This window comes from Lissotriton vulgaris, chromosome 11 (assembly GCF_964263255.1).
Source record: "Lissotriton vulgaris chromosome 11, aLisVul1.2, whole genome shotgun sequence".
Classification (NCBI taxonomy): Eukaryota; Metazoa; Chordata; class Amphibia; order Caudata; family Salamandridae; genus Lissotriton; species Lissotriton vulgaris.
The window spans coordinates 289,545,418-289,569,424 of record NC_141699.1 but is presented as its reverse complement, the minus strand read 5'-3'; positions in this window follow the sequence as shown (position 1 = coordinate 289,569,424).

Sequence of the window (24,007 nt, the reverse complement as noted above, 5' to 3'; positions counted from 1 at the left end):
CGTGCGTGGCATTAGCGCTAACGGGACGCTCACCGGTACGCGTACCGGGGCACGCCGCAAGACTGCGCTTACCGGTGCACTCACCGGTACGCGCAGCGGGAGCGCTCCAGGGCAAAAAAAAAAACCAAGAACCATATACATAAAGAAAATAGTATTAAATAAATTCACTGAAAAACCATAGGTTTCACACCAGTTATAGTTAGGAATTAGCATTTAAAAAACCTTTGAAATTCACTGAAAAAATCATAGGTTTCACACCAGTTATAGTTAGGAATTGCCATTTAAAAAACCTATTAAATTCACTGAAAAAGCCATAGGTTTCACACCAGTTATAGTTAGCTGGAAATTTTACTGACATAAAACCATTGAAATTCCCACGTTATAGTTAGTTGGACTCACTATAACTTGCGCGCCTGCAATGCACTGATGATGACGTCACATATTACATCACTCATGACATGGTCAGTGACATCACTCATGACATCACTGATGACACCATCCAGTGAATGTGTGTCTTTCTGAAAAATAAATATGTTTTATATATGTATTTGTAAAGGTCGATGGAAGAATAAATGGTTTAATAAGTGTGTAAATGGATGTTTTTAAAAAAAAAATTGATTGGTTAACTGCCTTATTAAGTGTATCTTAGTGAATACATATATTAGCGAGTAACTTTTAAATATTGAAATATATGTATCAGTGTTTCACTTTGTGAATAAGTGGCTGCATGGGTTGGTGACTGACTCACTGTTTGTATTTGTTTTGAAGACAGCATATGTGCAGGACTGTATGGGTGGATGAGTGTGCATATATGTATGTGTTAGTGAGTGAATGACTGTCTCACTATTGTCTTTATCAGTAACAACATATGTTTTAATCTAGTATATGTGAGTATTGATGTATATAAGTGAGTATATGTGAGAGTGAGAGATTGTAAGAGTTCCTGTTTAAATAAGTATGTGTTTCTATAAGTGATTGTTTAAGAGAGTAAGTATGTGTAAGTTTCCTTAGAAGTAAGGGGGTACTGTATGTATAGTTGTGTATGCAAATACATGGATGTTCAATAGTTTATTTGCATGTGTGAGTATGTGTGTGAGTAACTTTTGGATGACTGTCGGTGTGTAAGAGGATGTATAAGTGTATCACTACATATGATGAGTGAGTATATGTATGAGTGACTATATAGAACTGTTGGTGAATGAGTGGATGTGTATATAGATGGTGGAATTACTGAATTGGTTGTTGTAACTGGTATGGGTATCTCCATTTTTTTGAAAATGTTAGTTTCTATTTTTGAATATGTGTTTCAAGGGTTATATTACAATGAAAGGATGTATGTCACTCTGTCACACGGATGGTGTCATCAGTGATGTCATGAGTGATGTCACTGACCATGTCATGAGTGAGTGAGTTTAATAGGTTTTTTAAATGCTAATTCCAAACTATAACTGGTGTGAAACCTATGGTTTTTTCAGTGAATATATATATATACATACATATATATATATATATATATATATATATATATATATATATATATATATATATATATATATATATATATATATATATATATATATATATATATATATATATATATATTCACTGAAAAAACCATAGGTTTCACACCAGTTATAGTTAGCTGGAAATTTTACTGACATAAAACCATTGAAATTCCCACATTATAGTTAGTTGGACTCACTATAACTTGCGCGCCTGCAATGCACTGCTGATGACGTCACATATTACATCACTAATGACATGGTCAGTGACATCACTCACGACAGCACAGATGACACCATCCAGTAAATGTGTGTCTTTCTGAAATATCAATATGTTTTGTATATGCATTTGTAAAGGTCGATGGACGAATAAATGTTTAAATAAGTGTGTAAATGGATGTTTATTTTTAATAAAATATTGATTGGTTAACTGGCTTATAAAGTGTATCCTAGTGAATACATATATTAGCGAGTAATTTTTAAATATTTTAAATGTAGGTATCAGTGTTTCACTTTGTGTATAAGTGGCTGCATGGGTTGGTGACTGACTCACTGTTTGTATGTGTTTTGAAGACAGCGAATGTGCAGGACTGTATGGGTGGATGAGTGTGAATATGTGTGTGTTAGTGAGTGAATGCCCGCCTGAGTAGTGTTTTTATGAGTAACTACATATGTTTTAATCTAGTATATGTGAGTATTGATGTATATAAGTGAGTATATGTGAGAGTGAGAGATTGAAAGAGTTCCTGTTTAAGTAAGTATGTGTTTCTATAAGTGATTGTTTAAGAGAGTAAGTATGTGTAAGTTTCCTTAGAAGTAATGTACTAGTGTGTGTATAGCTGTTTATGCAAATAAAGGGATGTTCAATAGTTTATTTGCATATGTGAGTATGTGTGTGAGTAACTTTTGGATGACTGTCGGTGTGTAACAGGATGTAAATGTGTATCACTACATATGATGAGTGAGTATATGTATGAGTGACTATATAGAACTGTTTCTGAATGAGAGGATGTGTATATAGATGGAGGAATTACTGAATTGGTTGTTGTAACTGGTATGGGTATCTCAATTCTTTTGAAAATGTTAGTTTCTATTTTTGAATATGTGTTTCAAGGGTTACATTACACCCAAGGGAGGTCTGTCAGTCTGTCACAAGGATGGTGTCATCAGTGATGTCATGAGTGATGTCACTGACCATGTCATGAGTGATGTAATATGTGACGTCATCAGCAGTGCATTGCAGGCGCGCAAGTTATAGTGAGTCCAACTAACTATAACGTGGGAATTTCAATGGTTTTATGTCAGTAAAATTTCCAGCTAAATATAACTGGTGTGAAACCTATGGTTTTTTCAGTGAATTTAACCGCATCAAAGCTGGCAGAATTCTGCTCCTGCGCTGAGATATTCAAAAGCGCATGTTACGTGACGAGCTGGGCTCGTCATCAGCGTGCGAGGAGGCTACGCCATGACGAGCCCAGCTCGTCATGAGCGTGGAAGGGGTTAATAGGTTTTTTAAATGCTAATTCCTAACTATAACTGGTGTGAAACCTATGCTTTTTTCAGTGAATTTCATAGGTTTTTAAAATGCTAATTCCTAACTATATATAAGGCCCCAAGCCTATGTTTTTTTCAGTAAATTTAAAAATTTTGTTAATAGCAAATGTCTATAGCTATGAAATGTAATATTTTCAAAAATGAATGAATCCTATCTTATATTTGTATTTAAAACAATTTTATTAATGTATATATATTTGTTTTTTGCCCTGGAGCGTCCACGTGATACGCACAGCGTAAGCGCGACCGGAAGCACTCGAGCGAATACGATCGTGCAACGTAAACATCTGACATGCTTACGCAACGCGACCCGGGGCGCGCCTACGGGCGCGCCCGGGGGAGTGTCGCGTAAGCGCGTCGGGTCATGTGACCTGAAAATAACACTTTTAATTAGTGCAGAACAGTTTTGGTTTCATAATGATGAAATCCCTAGTCTTGTGACCTGAAAATAACACTTCTCATTGTTTCAGGACATTTTTTTTTCCAAATGATGAAAGACCCCACCTTTTTTCCTTATTCTGACTTTGTCCTTTGACTGAGGAAGACCTGTTTTGAAATCTTTTAGGTATCTTTTGTACTTTGAAATGGCTACAGTTGCAGCATCAGCTGGAGCATCTCCACCACCACCACCACCACCAAGAGGACCACCACAACATCACATTGGTGGTCAAGAAGAAGAGGAGGAGGAGAAAGAGGAGGAGGGGACGAGGAGGAGGTGGCTGGAAGAACACAATACCCCATACCAACCCAAGCCACACATTGTATGGGGGTTTTTTTCCATCCCTGAGGGAAAAAAGAAAGTGAATGCGGCAAAGGTGACTTGCCTTATCTGTGACACGGAACTCTCAAGGGGTAACCCAAATAAAAAATATTCATTTGGGAACAATACCATGATAAGGCACATGCAGCGCAAGCACCCTAACAACTATGCTGCCACAGAAATGAGAGAACTGGCTAGCAACCCTCCCCAATCTACACCCAGCACCTCCAAACGAAAAGAACCCACTCCATCGGGACCTAGAGACAAGGGAGACAATCCCTTGCATTCAACCACGATTTGGAGAATTTAGGGTCACCTGTATTTTTTGTGGTAAGACCATCTCCTATGGTGAGCAGAGCCTAAAGCTCATCCTCCTTGCTGGTGACAACCACAATGGCCCCAAAACACCCTAATTTTTTCCTGATTTTTTTTTGCTCCCGTTGAGCCATTTCCAATCCCCTGTTTTTTGTTTCTCCCCATAAAAATAACCTACAAAATATAAAATAGTTCATAAAAGCCAAAAAAAGTACAAAATGTTCAAAAAAGATAAAAAAAATATAAAACAACAAAAAGAAGAAAAAAAACAGTTCTTTTTAGAACTACCTCCAATTTCTAAAAAAAGGCTACATTTTTTTAAAACTCTATCATTCATTTTTCTCCATGGCACGCTCCCCGGTCCGCTCCCCGGTGCGCGTACCGGGCGCTCCCCCCGCGCAAATAAAAAAAATATATATTTTTTACCCGCGGGGCCCTTTCATAGCCCCCACATCAAACCTAGGGGGTCAAGGGGGATCTACTCTGCCCCCTTATGGTCATTTCCCCCTTTGTTTTTCCCACCTCTTGTGTCTCGATCCTACCGAGACACAAGGTGGTGGCCGCTCCGGAATGTTTCGAATGTTTACAGACACACGAGAGCCAATCAGCTTTCCGTGCCCAACTCGCGTGGCGCGCCCAGAGCGCTCCCCGGAGCGCGTACCGGGGGCGCTGCCATAGATATATATATTTTTTTTAACCTAAATTACTCAAAAAACACAGGACCACATATCTTGAGACAAATTGCAAAGGCACATCGGGCTACCAGTTCCTACAATTTTGCCAAGTTTGGTGGAAATCCATTCAGCCGTTCGGGCTAAAAGTAAGGTCGACCGCCCTATGGAAATTAACATGGGGAAAACACGTTTGGTACCCCCCTTTAATCTCGGCCACCGCTTGACGAATCCCCCCCAAACTTTCTAGGAAGGACCAGAGCTCCGCGAGGCACATTTGAGGACATTTTCAGGCAGATTCGACAACCGGCGCCAAAGTTATTCACAATAGAATTTTGATATTTTGCATTGAAAAAAATCCTAACTATAACTACCTACTGGCGACATATATATATATATATATATATATATATATATATATATATATATATATATATATATATATATATATATATATATATATATATATATATATATCCTCTGGGGGATAACCCTTCCAGTCAATAAGGTAATACAGCCGTCCCTTCATCCGCTTGGAATTCAAAACCGTTTTAACCTCATACTCCACGTTATCATCTATCAAAACGGGAGGAGGAGGTGGCAACTCTTGAGAAGTGGTGACGTATGGCTTCAATAAAGAGGTGTGAAATACAGGATGAATACCATACTCAGCCGGTAAAGTCAACCTGATCACAACTGGATTCACCACCTTCTGGACAGGAAAGGGACCTACAAACCGAGGCTGTAATTTTCTTGGTCCCGGCAACTTCAGATTCTTCGTTGCTAGCCAAACCCTATCCCCAACTGCATACAGAGGAGCTGGCCGTCTATGCCTGTCTGCCTGTACTTTCATGGCTTTCTTGGACTCAAATAATTGCTGTTGGGCTTTCTTCCAGATTTCAATTAAACCCCTACTCAGGGAATCCACTGCTGGTACCCTCTCAGATGGCTGAATAGGAATTGTCTTGGGATGGAACCCCATTGAACAATAAAACGGTGACATGCCTAAAGCTGAGTGCATGCTGTTATTATATGCGAACTCAGCCACAGGAAGGGCTTGTACCCAACTCCCCATCAGTGACGTTAGCAAACAGCGCAAATACTGCTCCATGGTTTGATTGGTACATTCTGTTTGCCTGTCGCTTTGTGGATGGTAAGCTGTTGACAAACGTACTTCCATCTTTAATGACCGACACAGGGCAGTCCAAAAATGTGAAACAAACTGTGCCCCTCTATCCGAAACGATGGCAGTAGGAACCCCATGTAGTCTGATCACTTGGGCATAAACACATCAGCCAATTCTCTAGATGTGGGTAACCCTGGCAAGGGAACGAAGTGAGACATTTTAGTGAATAAATCCGCAACAACTAAAATGGCCGTAAACCCTGAATCAAGCGGCAAATAGGTCACAAAGTCCATACTGGCCGTTTGCCAGGGGGAGGGAGGCACTGGCAAAGGGTGCAACAACCCAGATGGAGACATGTGCGAGGAATTACTAACAGCACACACCGGGCATGAGGCCACAAATACCTGTACATCATGGGCCAGAGACTTCCACCAAAACCAACGCATACACAGCTCTTTGGTCTTATTGACCCCCGGATGCCCAACCAAGGACGATCAATGACAATATATAAGAACCAGTGTACGCAACTCAGGGGCCACAAACAACTTCTTTGCCTGATACAATAACCCATCCTTTAACGTGATCCCAGGTTCCGACAACCACGGAGCCAGATCCAATTGATTCATTTCATCCTGCACTTTAACCATGAATTCGTCTATGGAAGCACAACCAACGATCTTATCACCGGGAATCATAAAACAGGACTCCTCCATCTTGCTTCCCTGTGACGGATCCGCATAAATCCGAAATAATGCATCAGATTTCCCCTGTTGAGCGGCTGGCCTATACTTGATGGTAAAATCGTATTCATTCAAGAATAGCACCCATCTCATCTGTCTGGGAGTCAAAGCCCTAGCGGACCGGAAAAACTCCAAGTTCTTGTGATCCGTATAGATAGTAACGGGGTGACGAGCCCCCCAAAGGTAATGGCGCCATTCCTCAAAAGACAGCTTTATGGCCAATAGTTCCCTCTCGCTTACCATATAATTCTGCTCAGCAGGTAGTAGTTTCTTTGAAAAAAACGCAATTGGATGCATCAACCCAGATTCACTGTCACGCTGAGACAACACGCCCCCAACGGCTAGCTGGGACGCATCCGCCTCTACATAAAACGGAAGAGCAGGATCAGGATGCATCAACACAGGAGCAGATGTAAAAAGCCCGATCAGTCTTTCCAAAGCCAACTGTGCTGCAGGCGTCCAATCAAACACCACTCCCTTCTTCAACAATGAAGTCATAGGCGAAACAATGTCAGAGAAATTACTGATAAAACGCCTGTAGAAGTTGGCGAAACCAAGTAGCACCTGTATATCTTTAACACATGTGGGTATGGGCCAGTTAACAATAGCTTCGATCTTCCGGGTATCCATCTTTATACCATCCGCAGAAATCAAGAATCCCAAAAACTCAACATGTGTCGCACCAAATGTGCATTTATCCAGCTTGACAAATAAACGGTGTTCCAACAACTTAGACAAAACCTGCGAAACATGAGCATCATGTTCCTCAAAGGATGGGGAAAAAAACTAAATGTCATCAATGTAAACAATCACACTGACATCCAAAAGCTCACGCAAAACCTCATTTATAAAAAACTGAAAAGCGGCAGGGGCGTTACACAAACCAAAAGGCATAACACAATATTCAAATAAACAAAACGTAGTACGGAACGCCGTTTTCCATTCGTTGCCCTCGCGGACACGAACGAGATGGTAAGCACCTCTTAAATCAAGCTTTGTGAACACCTTGGCATGTCGCAGCTGATCTAACAACCCCGGTATGAGAGGTAATGGGTACTTGTTCTTTATTGTGACCTTATTCAACACTCTGTAGTGCACGCAAACGCGAAGATCACCTTCCTTCTTTGGTATAAAAAATATGGAGGATGACACAGGCGAAGAAGAAGGCCGAATAAACCCATTCTTTAACATCTCATCCAAATACTGCCGTAGATGTTTCTCCTCCGGCTCCGGCAACGCATAAACCCTACTACAGGGCAAAATGGCCCCCTGAACCAAATCAATACGGCAATCAAAAGCCCTGTGTGGTGGCAATACACACGCCTGATCCTTATCAAACACCTCCTTATATGCCACAAACGAAGGAGGCAAACTGTTCTGAACGCAACCACTCGCTGCACAAGACAATGGAGACACCCAATCAGTCGCCTCACAATAACAGTGAAGAAGACAATACTCCGAATAAAGCGTGTCCAACCTCCGTGCCAATTCGATTCTGGGATTATGGGCCTGTAACCAGGGCAACCCGAGTACCACCCCAAATGCTGGTGCGGCCTCAGATCGAAACATACCGTCTCAGAATGCCCATTATCGAATGTCATCAACAAAGGTTCGGTTTGTCGTACAATCGACCCAGAGGTTAGCTCCGTGCCGTCAATAGCCCTGAGGGGTTCAGGCTGTTTCTTCATCACACAGGGAACCATCAACTTCTCGGCCAACCCAATGTCCATAAAGTTCCCTGTGCCCCACAATTCAATAATACCGACAAGGAAGCTTTACCACTAGAAGAATAAGCGAAACTAGCCGATACCGTGAAATGATGCGGGACTCTTTGAACCGCCCCTTGTACGTCATATGGAGTACAAAAAACACTTTCAAGGACAGAAGGACTCTCACAATCCCTTCCCACGAAAGCCACAGCCTTATTCTCCGGTACCCGGGACGGTTTCACTGGACACTCTCGAGCAAAGTGTCCACCCCTCCCACAATACAAACACAACTGCAGCAAGCGCCTCCGCTCCTTTTCCTCCTTGGATAAGGGACCCCGCACCCCACCCAAAGGCATAGGTTCGGGATCTGTTTTTACGCCCCCATTCTCAGATGTTTCTCTCTTGGTTACAGTTGTCCTTGGGGGCTGAAACCTGATCTTTTCCCCTTTTCTTTCACTCATTTGATGGTTGAGTTTAACAACCAATTCGACGAACTCAACGCAATCTTCGGTGGGGTCTACAACCTGAGACTCTAAATCTTTTAAGTCCTCGCACAAGCCATGATAAAATAAAGAGGTTCTTTTTGCCATGGGCCATTGTGTCTCTGCTATTAGGCGAATGAAAGTAGCCGCATAACCCAGAAGATCTTGCTTACCCTGCCGTAGCTTTAACAATTCAACATCGCTTGCCTGTATGAAAGCATGCTTAGCAAACAGACTATGCATCTGGTTCTTAAAGGCCGGGAAACTACTTAACACAGCGTAATTGTTTTCCACTAATGGGACCGCCCAACTAGCTGCAGTACCCAAAAGATATGAGATCACGAATGCTACCTTCGTAGTATCGTCAGGAAAAGAGGTTGGTCGACACATGAAGTGCAAATGGCACTGGTTCATAAATATAGCATATCTGCTACTATCCCTGGAAAACCTCTCTGGAGCTGCGAGAGGCACCGGCACGGGAGTGTTCACTGTAACAGACAAAGGAGAAGGAGACCCACTCTGCCCCCACTCCTCTCATAATGAAATGTGGCTGGTTGGATCAAGGGGGGCCTAGCCTTAACTGAGGGATCCCTCCCTCTTCTCTTAGTGCTTTCCTTCACCTCACTCAGTGTCCCCCGTAACTCCTGATTCTCCTGATGCAGGGATTGAACATCACCCTGCATGTGCGCTAAAGCCTGCCTAATTTCCTGCATTGAAGAAGCCCCCCTGCTGCCTCCTCAACCATTCTTCACTTGGGCGGTGAATTAATTTGTGGGCTTGGTTTTCTGTTCCGATGCCGACCGGCCCAACACCGCAGGAGTGAAGAACGTCCCAATCCTCTACCCTCACCGTGACCCCCAACACCCGCAATCAAAACGGATAGTGGAGAACACGACACCGGGAGAAGGTGGGTAACAAAACAAGGGAACCCAAGGTCTTGGGGAACGCAGCTCGTCTCCTCTGGCTTCTTGGCAGCTGACAGCCTGACGCAGATGAGACCGGTAAAATGAAAAAAGGGGACAAGATTAAACACACCCCTACTACTACTATTACCAGTGCCAAGTACGCACACGAACTACCGACCTCCCTGCTTACCCCAGTTAACAAATGGGAGTGGCTTGATACAAAACAGGAATTCTTCCACTGCAATCGTATTAGTTGTTTCTTGCGTAACCCCAGACCAACCACGCCCCCTCGGGAAACACTGAGAATGTCGAAGGGGGTGGAATTCACAATTCATAAGACAAAAAGGGACAGGGGAAAAAAGGCATCAAGGGAATACGAAAGACACCCAAAAAAAAACCTGGAATCTAAAAAAGAACATGAAGGTAGCGCAAAAAACGTCCGTTTTTCAGCTCCTTCGTGAAACCACCCAAACACAACGTACAACAAGATGATTTGGATACAAAAAGGGATAATAACGGGATGCCAGAACTCATGGGAAAAGCAGCCGTGAATCCCAGAACGTTACCGAAGAACAAAAACAGTTCCCCACAAAGGGTTCAGTAATGCTCAAAGGAATAGGAAAACAGGGTAACAGGGAAAAAAGGGGATCAAAAACCCAGCACTGGAAAAGACCGCTGGAACAGGGCTCGAAGGAAGGGGAACAAGGTAGAACCACAGGAACAGGAATCACACGGCAAGGGACCAATAAAGAAACCAAGCACCTGTTTCCTGTTGGCAGCCCCCTTTTAAAGCGAGCCCTAGGGAGCGTCCATAAATCCGCATATGCACTTGGCACTTTAAGAAAAACCGCTGAACGGGGAACTAGACAGAAGGCACCAGGCCCCCTTGAACCCCAACACTCACCAGGGAAGTCTTCTGCTGGTATTCAAAGTGCATGTTTCAGTCTGCATGCCAGAATTTTCTTTATGAAATAGAAGAGGATTTGAGAAGTCACTCAAAATGATCCCTAATTTTTCTTTCTGAAGCACTAATCATACTTTCTATGGCAAAATGAACCCCCTCATTTTGTTGCTTTTTAAATTAAATGTTTTCAGACTTACCACTTCATTCCAATCAAGATGGCTTCTGGCGTGCCATGCTTTTGTCATAAGTAAGACTGTTAGCGCTCTAGTTGTTCTTTAGAACACTCTGGGACATTCTGTCATTGGGCTATACTTGGGCTACATCTGGGTGATATTTGGGCTACATTTGGGCTCTTTTGTCTCTGGTGTCCATCTTGGGAGACTGCATGTCAGAATTTTTAAATGACATAGAAGAGGATTTGAGAAGTTACTCAAAATGTGCCCTAATTTTTCTTTCTGCAGCACTAATAATACTTTCTATGGCATAATATACCCCCTCATTTTGTTCCTTTTTAAATTCAATGTTTTAAGAGTTACCACTTTATTCCCATCACAATGGCTTCAGGTGTGCTATACCTTTGTAATAAGTAGGACTGTTAGCGCTCTAGTTGTTCTTTAGAACACTCTAGGAGGCTGCAGTAGAACACAAAGAAATCAACTGACAGTCTCTGTCCTTGTTGGATGTACATGTTTTACTGAGAATGTCAGACTTCATTCTCACATGACTGAGAAAGATAATGTGAATTTACAGAAAAATATGCTTTCAGTTTAGCCTATAGATCCCCTTCCAAACCACTGTGGGAAAATCATGAGATATTAGTTTTCTTTCAAACATGATTCATGATATCACAGCAGAAGGCTTTTTCACATGGTAAAATCACCTTAGAACGCACCACAATTCCTAAAATGAGTATGGTACCATCAACAAATGATTTATAATGTAACTAAAGTCCTAAAACCCTCTATTAACTACAATGCTTTTTAATGAGGTGCTATCATGTATATTGGTCCCAAGATGGCTGCCAACACTTCTTGGATGAAGTGCTGACAGCCAATCAGATGCGTGGTTAGGCTCCGCCCAGATATATATATTTTTTTTAACCTAAATTACTCAAAATCCACTGGAGCACATATCTTGAGACATAGCAAAGGCACATCGGGCTACCAGTCCCTACAATTTTGCCAAGTTTTGTGGAAATCCATTCAGCCATTCGGGCTAAAAGTGAGTCCAACCGCCCTATGGAAATTAACATGGGAAAAACACGTTTTGGGACCCCATTTTATCTCGGCCCCCGCTTGACGAATCCCCCCCAAACTTTCAGGGAATGAGCGGAGCGCAGCGAGGCAAATTTAAGGAAAATTACAGGCAGATTCCTCAACCGGCGCCAAAGTTATTTCCAATAGAATGTTGCGGATTTCCTATAGAAAACAATCCTAACTATAACTACCTATATATATATATATATATAAAAAGAAATCCTGACCGCAATCAGCGCGGACACAGCAGGAGCAGACCAGCTCTCCTAGGAAATCACTTCAGATAGGAATTTCAATGAATCGCCATCACATCGTTAGTCGTGTAGCAGTGAAGGTTTATTTGCAGCATTGACAGAGCAAGTGCTCTCCTTGACGCGTTTCGCTCCGCGGGCGGAGCTTGATCACATGACCCGTCAGGAGTAGGTGTTACATTTAAGAAGATTAAAAGCCCTAACAGCCTTAAAAAACGGATGAAAGGCAAAAGTGAAAATAATAGCACAGTAACTGACATGAAATGAATTTAACAGGTTATACAATTCATATACCTGATATAATAATTGCAGTAATTTGAGCATAGTGCTCTTATTCAAATCTATTGTTAAGGAACATAGATGAATTTAAATAAAGTTAGCATGAGTAACAAGACAAAAAATATATACAAATACATTGATATATTGAAAGCATCTGCATGCAACAAATGAGTTAAGAATAAAGTGCGAGTGCAAAGGCTTTCATTCTCGACTTATTTACATAGAGCTATATAGATAAAATATCTCCTGACTCAGACTCTATGCTGAAGTAAAGTGCAGATGTAAAGTGCATGTATATTGAATGCATAAAGGGCGTTTAAAATTGTAATCCAAGTAAAGTAAAATACCAAGGTACTCATTATATCCATCTTTTCGAAAGTTCCTAATTTTGCAATGTTGTGATAATCACTGTCAGCTCCTGGCTTAATGTAACAAAGTGCTAGTGCCTAAAAAGTCAAAACACTCTCTAAAAATAAGAGTGCAAAGGTGGCGGCTGCGCCTTCTGTTAAGCAACCTATTACTTCTATGCATCTTGTTTAGATTCATCTCAAAGTTCAAGAATAAATTCATATCTTTTTACAACAACCAATTGACAAATAAGGAGTCTTTACCACAAACCTAGATTAAAATGCCACCGCCGGCCCGGAGGATGAGGATTAACCGCTGCAGACAGAAAAAAGACCCCCCGCCAGATTAGGATGGCTGGGGGATCTTTTTTTCATCTGCCGCTTTTCCTCTGCGGTCGCCTTCCGACCGCGGCGAAAAAGCTCTAACATGGCTGGCGGTGACTATCAGACACCGCCAGCCATATTAGTATGGCGGCGGTCCTATGCCTTTCCACGGCGGCATTTCCGCTGTGGAAAGGCATACAGACTTTTCTTTGGGGGCCCGTTGTGGGCCCCAGGGGTGATGGGGGGGTGGGGGGTGCACATGGCACCCCCCTGCCTTTGCGTGCACGAAGCGGCAGGCACTACGCGGTGCCTGCAGCTTCGTGCACATAAAGGAAAACATGGTTTATTTAACATTGCGGCGTGTGCTGCTTCAAGCAGCACCCGCCGCAATGTTAAATATACAGGATGTGACCGCCAGGGTGGCGGTCACATCCTAATCTGCACGAAGGGACTGCCGCTGCCCCTGCGGATGGTCCCTCCTACTCTGGGGTGGCGGACGGACGCAGGTCCGTCCGCCATCCTAATGAGGCCCATAATTAGGTCCTCTGAGACAGCCATAATCATCCATTGATCTGTTCAAATGTCATTGATATTTTTGCTTCCACCCAGCACAGCCATCACTGTGAGTGTTTTTTTTTTAATAACGGATAAATGTTTGTCTTTAAAAAACAGAAATTCATTGCCACAGCTGGTTGGAAAATACTCTTTTATTTTTTAGTCATCCTTGTTTTTTTAAGTTATGTTTTACGGTTACAGTACTTCAATGCTAATGGTGCCTTTCTTTACATAAATAAGAATCCAATTTTCTTGTGATGTACTATAAAAAATGTACCCCATTTTTGTCATGGTCCCCAATTTATGCATGCCTGGATTTGCTGACTATAGAACGATATGCCCTTAACCTCTGCAAACAGTAATGAATTGCTTGTGCGACCCCTCCCAAACCTGTGCTGTATACGGGAACTTCTTATTTAGCACATTTAACTTCCTTCCTTCTTTAACTTGAAGATAGACATTTAAGTGCAGTTGTGGCATGGAAAGTTAAATGTCATATGTGGGCTGCAGTGTGAATTTATGAAAACAAATATAAGCCTGCCATGAGAACCACTGTCCTTCGGCTTGCAGAAGTTTGAATATGCTGCAGTGGCACATGGCAGCAAGAAATGTATTTTCCATGTCAGAAACTAGCTTTTTATATTCATTCATTAAGTCACCCCTAAAGAGTGCCTGGTAAGCCGCAGTGTGCTAATAACCAAAAAAGGCACACCACATATTTGAGTTAGTGTGTCCTCACACAGAAATCAAAACCAAAAAGCTATTTCAATTTACAATCTTGAATTTTCTTTAATAGCCCAAATGGGTTTACAATCTTTATTTTCCACCTCCATTTAGGAAAGAGCTAGAAAAATACTTCAAAGTTATTTCCTCCCTAGGTTTTAAAATGTGAGGTTAAATCAGATTTGTTATAACTTAAGCAGAAAATAACTTTGTAAAATTGTACTTTAGGCTGCCTGGGCCAGAACTGGTTTAAAACCAGTTTTGCCACTCAATACACCTCCAGAGCTGGTATGCACATTCTTGGCTAGAAGAGATACCGACTCTGGCTCAGAGGACGATACATGCCCCTGAGCCTAGGGAAAGATAATAGGTGTTAACACTTGACCGTTTAGCAGGGAATAGCTATCTGGGAGTGGACAGGAGCAGTTGGCAGGACAAAGGGCAGATTTACCACTATCTCTTTTGAGTTGGAGTTACCTGGGAGGGCTTCTCTTATTTATTCCTAGGTATCTCCTAACATCCAGATTCCAGTGTCAGTAGGAGGGAAACGAGTTTTCATCCTTTCAGGTAGGTGAGTGGCTAAGAAATGGGAGTTGCTGAAAAGCTGAAGACAGGTCTGCCTGCATACTGCTGGGTCTAACCAAGATAAAACAGGAGATATTGGGTAACTTTAGAAGAAAGTGAAGAGGAAAAGCTGCAAAAGGGGAATATGCAAGAATAGTTAGGATTTGGGTGGTAGATTTTCTCCAATGACTAAATCTGGCATCTCAGCCACCACCTATTCTGAAACATTCCTACACCTGGGAAGTCTAAATCTGAAAAAGAAGAGCCACCTGTAGAACAATTCTGAGTTCTGAATCTTGGTTCCTGCTGGAAGAAGAGGAATCACACATGAACTTAAGTACTCCCGGATCCTTTAGGCTCCCAGGGGAACAGCTATCGAACAGTAAAGTGATTGGCCTCCTGTTGACTGGCTTGAGCGACACAAAAAGCAAAAGGGCTGCTTATCTGTCTAACAAGGACTATACCCTTCAAGATACCAAGATGGAGAGAGATATGCTGCCCAGAACCCTGCCCTGAGGAGCTATGCACTGCAGTAAGCATAGGCGAATTTTCGAATTGGCAATTCGCGAATTTGCGGATTTGCAAATTGGCAATCCGCAAAATTATCGAATTCGCGCGAATTTGCAGATTTTTTTATTTTTGCGTCTTCACGGGTGTTCGCGAGGCGCTTTGCGTGTTCGCGGGTGTTCGCGAGGTGCTTTGCAATTTCGCTGTTTTTTTTTTGCCTGCTTAATTACTGCCACCCTCTTGTTTTTTATGCCCATCTGCCCTCTGTACCACTTGTTTCTGTGCCCTTCTGCCCTCTGCCCCACTCATTTTTTGTCCCCTTCTGCCCTCTGTCCCACTTTTCTGCCCTTCTGCCCTCAGCCCCACTTAGAATGGCGCCGGCAAGCTGCCAGCGCCATTCTAAAATAGCTAGGAATAGCTTCAACAGGAAGCACTAATAGATAAAGTAAAGCAGGTGCTCCAGTTTAAGGTCAAATTAAGTTACACAATCATTAATCACTCCAAGTTTGGGGGTGATTAATGATTGTGTAACTGAATTTGAGCAGCACCTGCTTTACTTTATCTATTAGAGCTTCCTGTTGAAGCTGACTTTTGTAACTATTTTAGAATGGCTCTGGCAGCTTGCTGGCGCCATTCTAAAAGAGTTACAAAAGTCAGCTTGAACTTTTGACCCAATCCCCATTCGCGGATTTCCGTTCGCCGATTTTGCGGGAAATTCGCGAATCTCGCGGATTGCGAATTTACCGAAAATCCGCGAAATCCGCGAGCGGATCGGATTTTCCGCCCATGCTTAGACTGCAGGACTGTCCTGAACAAGCTTTCCCAGCAGTTGGAGACTTTGGGACAGATTACAAATTTGAAGGAAGGAGAAGAGTCTGTCAGGGTAGTGGATGGCATTAGATCCACCACTGTGACACATTAATGTCTGCCAAATTTAGAGGTCACCACTGACTCAGCAGTGATCTCTGTAGCTAGATAGGATCTGCCATCATGGCGATTCCTGCCAAGGTTCAAAACATTTAACAAACTTTTTTTAAAAAGTGCTATTAAAAAACTCCCAGAGTACTCATTTGCTATTGAAAAACAATGAAATAATTAATCCTACAACAATGGGGATTTTCCCTTGTTTTTTTGTGTAGGGAGCGGAGTAATGTTTTTTCTGTCTCTCACCCTGGTAATGGTGGACAGAAAATAAGGACATCACACTGTTCACTCTAATTAAGGCAGGCGCTGAAATGCACTTTACTTAGTGATGAATATTTTTTCTGAAACCCAATATCCACACATTATTGATTTTATGCTATATAAGTGGGAACGTTTGTGGCTATTTCAAAGGGAACTGTGCTGATCCCTCTACCGGCGCGAAAGTTATTCCCAATAGAATGTTACGGATTCCCTAGGGAAAACAATCCTAACGATAACTACCTACTGGCGACCGCCAGTAGGTAATATATATATATATATATATATATATATATATATATATATATATATATATATATATAGATATATATATATATATATATATATATTACCTACTGGCGGTCGCCAGTAGGTATATATAGTTAGGATTTTTTCCCTATGGGATTTCTGAAAATTCTATGTCTAATAACTTTGGCGTTTGTGGACAGAATCGGCTGAAATTTTCCGGAAAATGGCACATTTTGTTTCTGAGCAGCCCCTGAAAATTTGGGGGGGGTTCGGCAAGGGGGGGCCGAGAAAAAACGGGGGTCCCAAAACGCGTTTTTCCCATGTTAATTTCCATGGGCGGTTGGCCTCACTTTTAGCCCGAACGGCTGAATGGATTTCCACGAAACTTGGCAAAATTGTAGGGACTGTTAGTTCGATGTGCCTTTGCTAGGTCTCAATATATGTGCTTCAGTGGATTTTGAGAAATTAACGTTTAAAACAAGATATATATCTGTAACAGCGCTCCGGGCTGCGCTCCGGTTCGCGTACTTTTCGCGTATCGGAACTTTGCGAAGCGAAGCTGATTGGCTCTCCGGTGTCTGTCAACATTCTAAACAGTCCGGAGCGGCCGCCATCTTGTCTCTCGGTAGGATCGAGAGACAAGAGGAGGCCAAAACAAAGGGGGAAATGAAGGAAAGGGGGCAAGGTAGACCCCTTCTGACCCCCTAGGATTGATGAGGGGGATATTATAGAGCCACGCGGGGCCCCAAAAAAAAAAAAAAATCCGATTTTTTCGCCGTAGAGACGCGTCTTGGTACGCGAACCGGGAAGCTAACCGGCAGTCTAACGGGAGTTTGAGGAGTAGCTGATTGGCTGTCAACATTGTAAACAGTCCGGAGCGGCCGCCATCTTGTCTCTCGGTAGGATCGAGAGACAAGAGGAGACCAAAACAAAGGGGGAAATGAAGGAAAGAGGGCGAGGTAGACCCCTTCTGACCCCATAGGATTGATGAGGGGGATATTATAAAGCCACGCGGGGCCCCAAAAAAAAAAAAAAAATCCGATTTTTTTCGCCGTAGAGACGCATCTTGGTACGCGAACCGGGCAGCTAACCGGGCAGCTAACCGGCAGTGTAACGGGAGTCTGAGGAGTAGCTGATTGGCTGTCAACATTGTAAACAGTCCGGAGCGGCCGCCATCTTGTCTCTCGGTAGGATTGAGAGACAAGAGGTGGAAAAAAAAAGGTGTAAATGAATGAAAGGGGTAAGGCAGACCCCTCCTGAAACCCTAGGATTGATGAGGGGGCTATTAAAGTTCCCTGCGGGGCATAAGAAAAAAAAATTGCGATTTTTCGCGGTAAAGGTGCTTCCTGGTACGTTAACCGGGCAGCTAACCGGCAGCGTAACGGGAGTCCGACATATTGTGTTTTTTGAACGTTTGTGATATGTGCACGTGTGGATTTTGTCTAATTAAGGTTAAAAAAAATATATATATCTTTAAGCGTGTTCTGGCGCGCTTACGTTTTGGGTTTGGTTTGCGCTGCAGAGACGATACGTCACGGTTATGCGATGCATCATGAGGCGTCTCACGGGCTACGTGATACGTCACTTAATAAAGAATATATTTTACAGCTATAGATATTAGCTTTTAAAAAACCAATGAAATTCACAGAAAAAACCATAGGTTATAGACCATATATAGTTAGGAATTTGCATTTACAAAACCTTGAAAATTCACTGAAAAAACCATAGGTTATAGACCATATATAGTTAGGGATTAGCATTTAAAAAACCTTATTTTATTTGCACAAAACCATTGAAATTCCATATATAGTTAGTTGCACTAACTATATATCGCGGACCCGCAATCCACTGCTAATGATGTCACATATTACATCATTCATGACATGGTCAGTGACATCACTGATGACATCACTGATGACATCTCAAATGACATCACTGATGACATCACTGATGACATCTCAAATGACATCACTGATGACATCACTGACATCTCATTTGACATTACTGATTACATCACTGATGATATCATTTATGTGATAATACATCTTCAGACTCTAATATAACCTTAGATACACTCAGTGTAAACAGGCACTCACAGACTGTCACACATCCATGGAGTTACTCACACACCTAGTCAGTCATGCAAAGAATCAATCACATCTCCATTTCCTCAACTATACAGTTATACACACCTTACTTATTCAAACATATAGTAACACATATTTACTCTCTTATACAATCCTTGATACAAGTTCACAATGATTCATACAGCCACTCACACATTCACTGGCTCTTATGTTCAGTTATTTATATATGTCAACTCTCACATGGAGTGTGTTTTACATATGTACTTACTTTGACATGTAGCACTGAGATATCCATTCACTCACCAATATACTCATGCACACAGTCAACTGTCCATACAGCTGTTTCTACATGCACTTTTGAACCCATACACCTAGGGAATCAACTGCTCACACATCTATGCACAGAGTTATACACCTCCCAGCCACCCACACACATACTCAGTCTCCCATACAAATACTTGGGCAACCATTCAATAACCCATATAGTTACTGATATAGCTACTGATTTAAACATGCAGCAGTTTACAGAACAACATAAATAATGATTGCCAAATTAAGACACTTTAATCACTAACCCATACACTCAGTGAGACACATTTAATCATTCTCTCATACAGTCAGTCATGCACCTACTAAATCCTTCATCCAGACACTTATACATCCACTCATTCTTCAATATGTAAGACATATTTTAACTTTACAGAAACATACAGTCACTGGGTGTTGTCATCAATGATGTCATCAGTGATGTCATCAGTGATGTCATTTGAGATGTCATCAGTGATGTCATCAGTGATGTCACTGACCATGTCATGAATGATGTAATATGTGACATCATTAGCAGTGGATTGCGGGTCCGCGATATATAGTTAGTGCAACTAACTATATATGGAATTTCAATGGTTTTGTGCAAATAAAATAAGGTTTTTTAAATGCTAATCCCTAACTATATATGGTCTATAACCTATGGTTTTTTCAGTGAATTTTCAAGGTTTTGTAAATGCAAATTCCTAACTATATATGGTCTATAACCTATGGTTTTTTCTGTGAATATATATATATATATATATATATATATATATATATATATATATATATATATATATATATATATATATATATACCACTTCTTCCTGCCTCTCCCAGCTCGGCATGCAGGACACAAGGACCACCACACAGCTTTTTCCAGTTATTAGAGGGTCAGTTTATTATCTCCTCGCATTCTCTCTGGCATGACGCGTTTCGAGTAGAAACTACCCTTGATCACATAACGGTACTGTGGTTTAAGAGAACCTTAAATACACATTTTTTTACATTTTTTACTCAGCACACCACGTGATTAATGGAAAGTGAAAACACACTCTTAAACAATATACATAGGGGAAGTGGCTCTTTCCTCTGTTTCAAAGCACATTAATGTAATATTATTCTCATTTTTTCATTTTTTCATTTTTTCAAAAACACTTTTTGTTCTATCAAGCTTGAGTACATACTAGCTGCATAAATGCAATTTTTGGTAAATCTGGATTTTGCAGTGTATAATAGTTTACAAGAATTAATTGGTATGGCACATGTTGATACAAAAAATGGAGTTCTAAAACCATTAATTATATACATATTAAAAACCGTATAAAAATATATATATGTCTAAATACAAAGTTTATACTATTACCAAAATAAATGTGTCTATCTATTTATACACAATTTTTTTAAAAAAGATATGCAAATTCAAATACATATGAATTCTAACAGCATAAATGCTATTATAAATATGTGCAAAATTGTGCCATCTTGTAGGCTTCACTATTGGATATTCTAAAGTGCTTAACCCAGTACTACCAATTGTGCAAATCTTCTGCAAAAGTGCAAATATCTATGTGCAAATGAGCAAAAAGTGCAAATATATCCAGATACATATATTCATGTGCAAAATACCACCAGATTCAATAATCACAGTATTTCTAACAACTGGTCCCAGTTGTTAAAGAACAGCTCACTCCAATTCCTATGTCAAAAAATATGTAAGGTGCTAAGTGCTATACAAATGAAGGTGAGTTGATGCTAAAATATACAGTATTAAAAAGTTTATACATGTATAAAGTTTGACTGATTATGCAATTTCCTATGCCTTAATTATAATTCATTAATATAAATGTCTAATCAAAAAAACACACATTATTTATCAAAGTGGTCAAGGAGAAGTGTGGCTTATTTATTCAGATATATCCAGATAAGTCAAGGTTCTGTGATCCTACCACTCGTGTAGTTGTTATGGATATATTGGAGCTTGATGTTATTTATTGTCTTATCCTCTCTTCTCTCTTAATATTCTTTTACTATCAATTCTTCCAAAGTTTCTAAAAAAAGAAGAAAATGACAGTGTAAAGAGAGCATAATCTCCATGTGGTAATAGATTCAGAAACTGGAAAGTCAGCAGTACTGGCCTGACACTGCAATATGTTTTACAGGAATGAATGTAAGTCCTCTGTATTGTTAAGGCCCTGGGGGAACTTCGAATTAAGATTTAGAATATACTTAGTCTCTAGTTGTCGCAAGAGAGTTTCCCTGTCACCTCCCTTCCTGGGCATCGGGACGTGGTCAATTACAAAGTATTTTAAACAGTTAATGTCCTTGTTATGCACGGACTTGAAATGCCGAGCTACCGGATAAGCCGGATCACTGTTGATGATGGCTCTTATGTGTTGTAGGATTCTCACGTGCACTTGTTTTATTGTACTGCCCACATACCTGAGCCCACAAGTGCACGTGAGAACATACACTGCATAATCCGTGCGACAATTAAAGTTACCTCTAATTTTAAGTTCTTGTTCCCTGAATGGGGTACTGTATTTCGAAGTGTTTACCCCAAAATTGCAAGCTCTACAGGTTGTACACTTAAAAAAACCTTGTTTTTCAGGTAACCAGGTTTTAACCGAGGCCCCATCCCCTGTAGATTTGGAAAGATGTGCTTCCATGGTTTTACATCTTCGAAACGTAACAGTAGGTTTGTCAGGTAGTTTATATTTTAAGACATTATCTGTTAATACTATGGGCCAATTTTTAGTGAGGATTGCCTTAATCTTGCGTTCCTGCATACTGTAGGTAGTCACTAATCTAGGGATGCCCATCTCATTGTCTTCATCTCCCGCATTTGCATGGTCATTTGGAAGCAGGGATTCTCTGGATCTTCCATTGGCTTTGTCTACTGCCCTGCTAAGTACGCTTTCCGAGTAACCTCTTTTTCTGAAACGATTTAAAGTTTCATTCTTGCTTTTTTCATATTCTTCCTGTGTGCTGCATATTCTTTTTAATCGTAGCAACTCCCCGAAGGGAATGCTGGCGATCAAATGTTTAGGATGAGCACTAGTAGCGTGCAGTAATGCATTACCTGCAGTGGGTTTCCTGAATGCACTAGTGTTTAATCTTCCCTCAGCTACCTGTACTCGCACATCCAGGAAGTCTACACTGGTTGAACTACAGTGAGGTGTGAAGTGTAGGTTACAATCATTTTCATTGATCTGGTTTACAAATTCTTCAGCACTATTGCTGTCACCCTTCCAGATCAAGAAAACGTCATCAATGAAACGCAGCCAAACTATTACTTTTTGTTCAAAAATATGCTTATATTTGCCCATGAGGATTTGCTTCTCCCAGAGCCCAACGTGCAAGCACGCGTAGCTTGGGGAGAAGCAAGCCCCCATCGCCACGCCCTGCTTTTGTCTGTACATGTCCATGCCATAGGAGAAAAAATTATTATTGAGACACCAGGCAGTAAGTGATATTAACATTCTGTTGTGCATAGAATAATCAGCAGGTCTAGTGTCCAAAAAATGCGCAACCCCCTGTAGGCCACATTCGTGTTGAATACTTGTGTACAACGACTCTATGTCCAGAGTCACTAAAGTTAGGTCATCATACCAAGCAAAATCATCGATGTGCCTAAGAAAGTCCCCAGTATCTTTTATATACGATGGCAGAGTTCTTACCAGATCTTGCAGGTAGAAATCAATGAATTGGCCAACGTGTTCAGTCATGCTGTTTATGGCTGATATGATCGGACGTCCTGGAATAGGCATTTTCCCCTTATGAATTTTAGGTAGTAAATATATAAAGGGTATCTCAGGATGTGCATTGTGCATAAAGTTAAATTCCTCTGAGGTGATCAAACCCTCACTTTTCCACTTGAGGAGTTCCTTTTTGAGATTGTCTTTTGACTTGATGTATGCCTTCATGGATGTCTTCTCATAGCATTCTGCATTATTAAGTTGGCGCATCACTTCCTTATCATAATCTGATTTAGGCCACAGAACAATATTCCCACCCTTGTCTGATTTTTTGACGATGATCCCAGGATTTTTTCTTATTTTGTCCATAAGTTGATTAAATTCTCTTTGTTTCTGATCCATTTGCCGCTTCTTAAAGTTCACTTTGATATTGAGTTGTTTGATGTCTTCAATCATACGATCGTGGAAAACATCAATCGCATCTTTTTGAACAAGCGGAGTAAAGGTTGATTTAGGTTTGAACGGACTTTCACCTGCTCCTTTTTGCAGTAGGTTCAGCTCTTTTAGTTTAGTTTGTGTGGCGATTTGAGATGAATTGGGCTCCTCATTACTGAGCTCGTGTAAAGCCCATAGAGCAGGAATTTCAGCTACAGTTAGTTTTGAGCATGGACCACCAGACTCTTTTGTTCTTTTGTCTTCCCACCCCTGTTTCAGCGCAAAGAATTTTTTCAGCTTCAGTTTTCTGATAAAACAGAATAAATCTACGCGCGTTGAGGCATAACTGAAGTTGGTGTTGGGGCAGTAATTAAGCCCCAAGGATAGGAGCTGTTCCTCCGCTTTAGTCAGAGTCATGGTGGTTAAATTTATGATGGTATTTTCTTTTTCTTCCCCCATCACTTTTTCCGCCAATAGTTTTGCTTCCTTTTTGGCTTCCCGCTGGCGTTTCCTGCGCCTTGTCCTTCTGATGGTGTCACGTTTTTTCCGCCCCCTTTTGGGTTGTTCCGAGGCCTT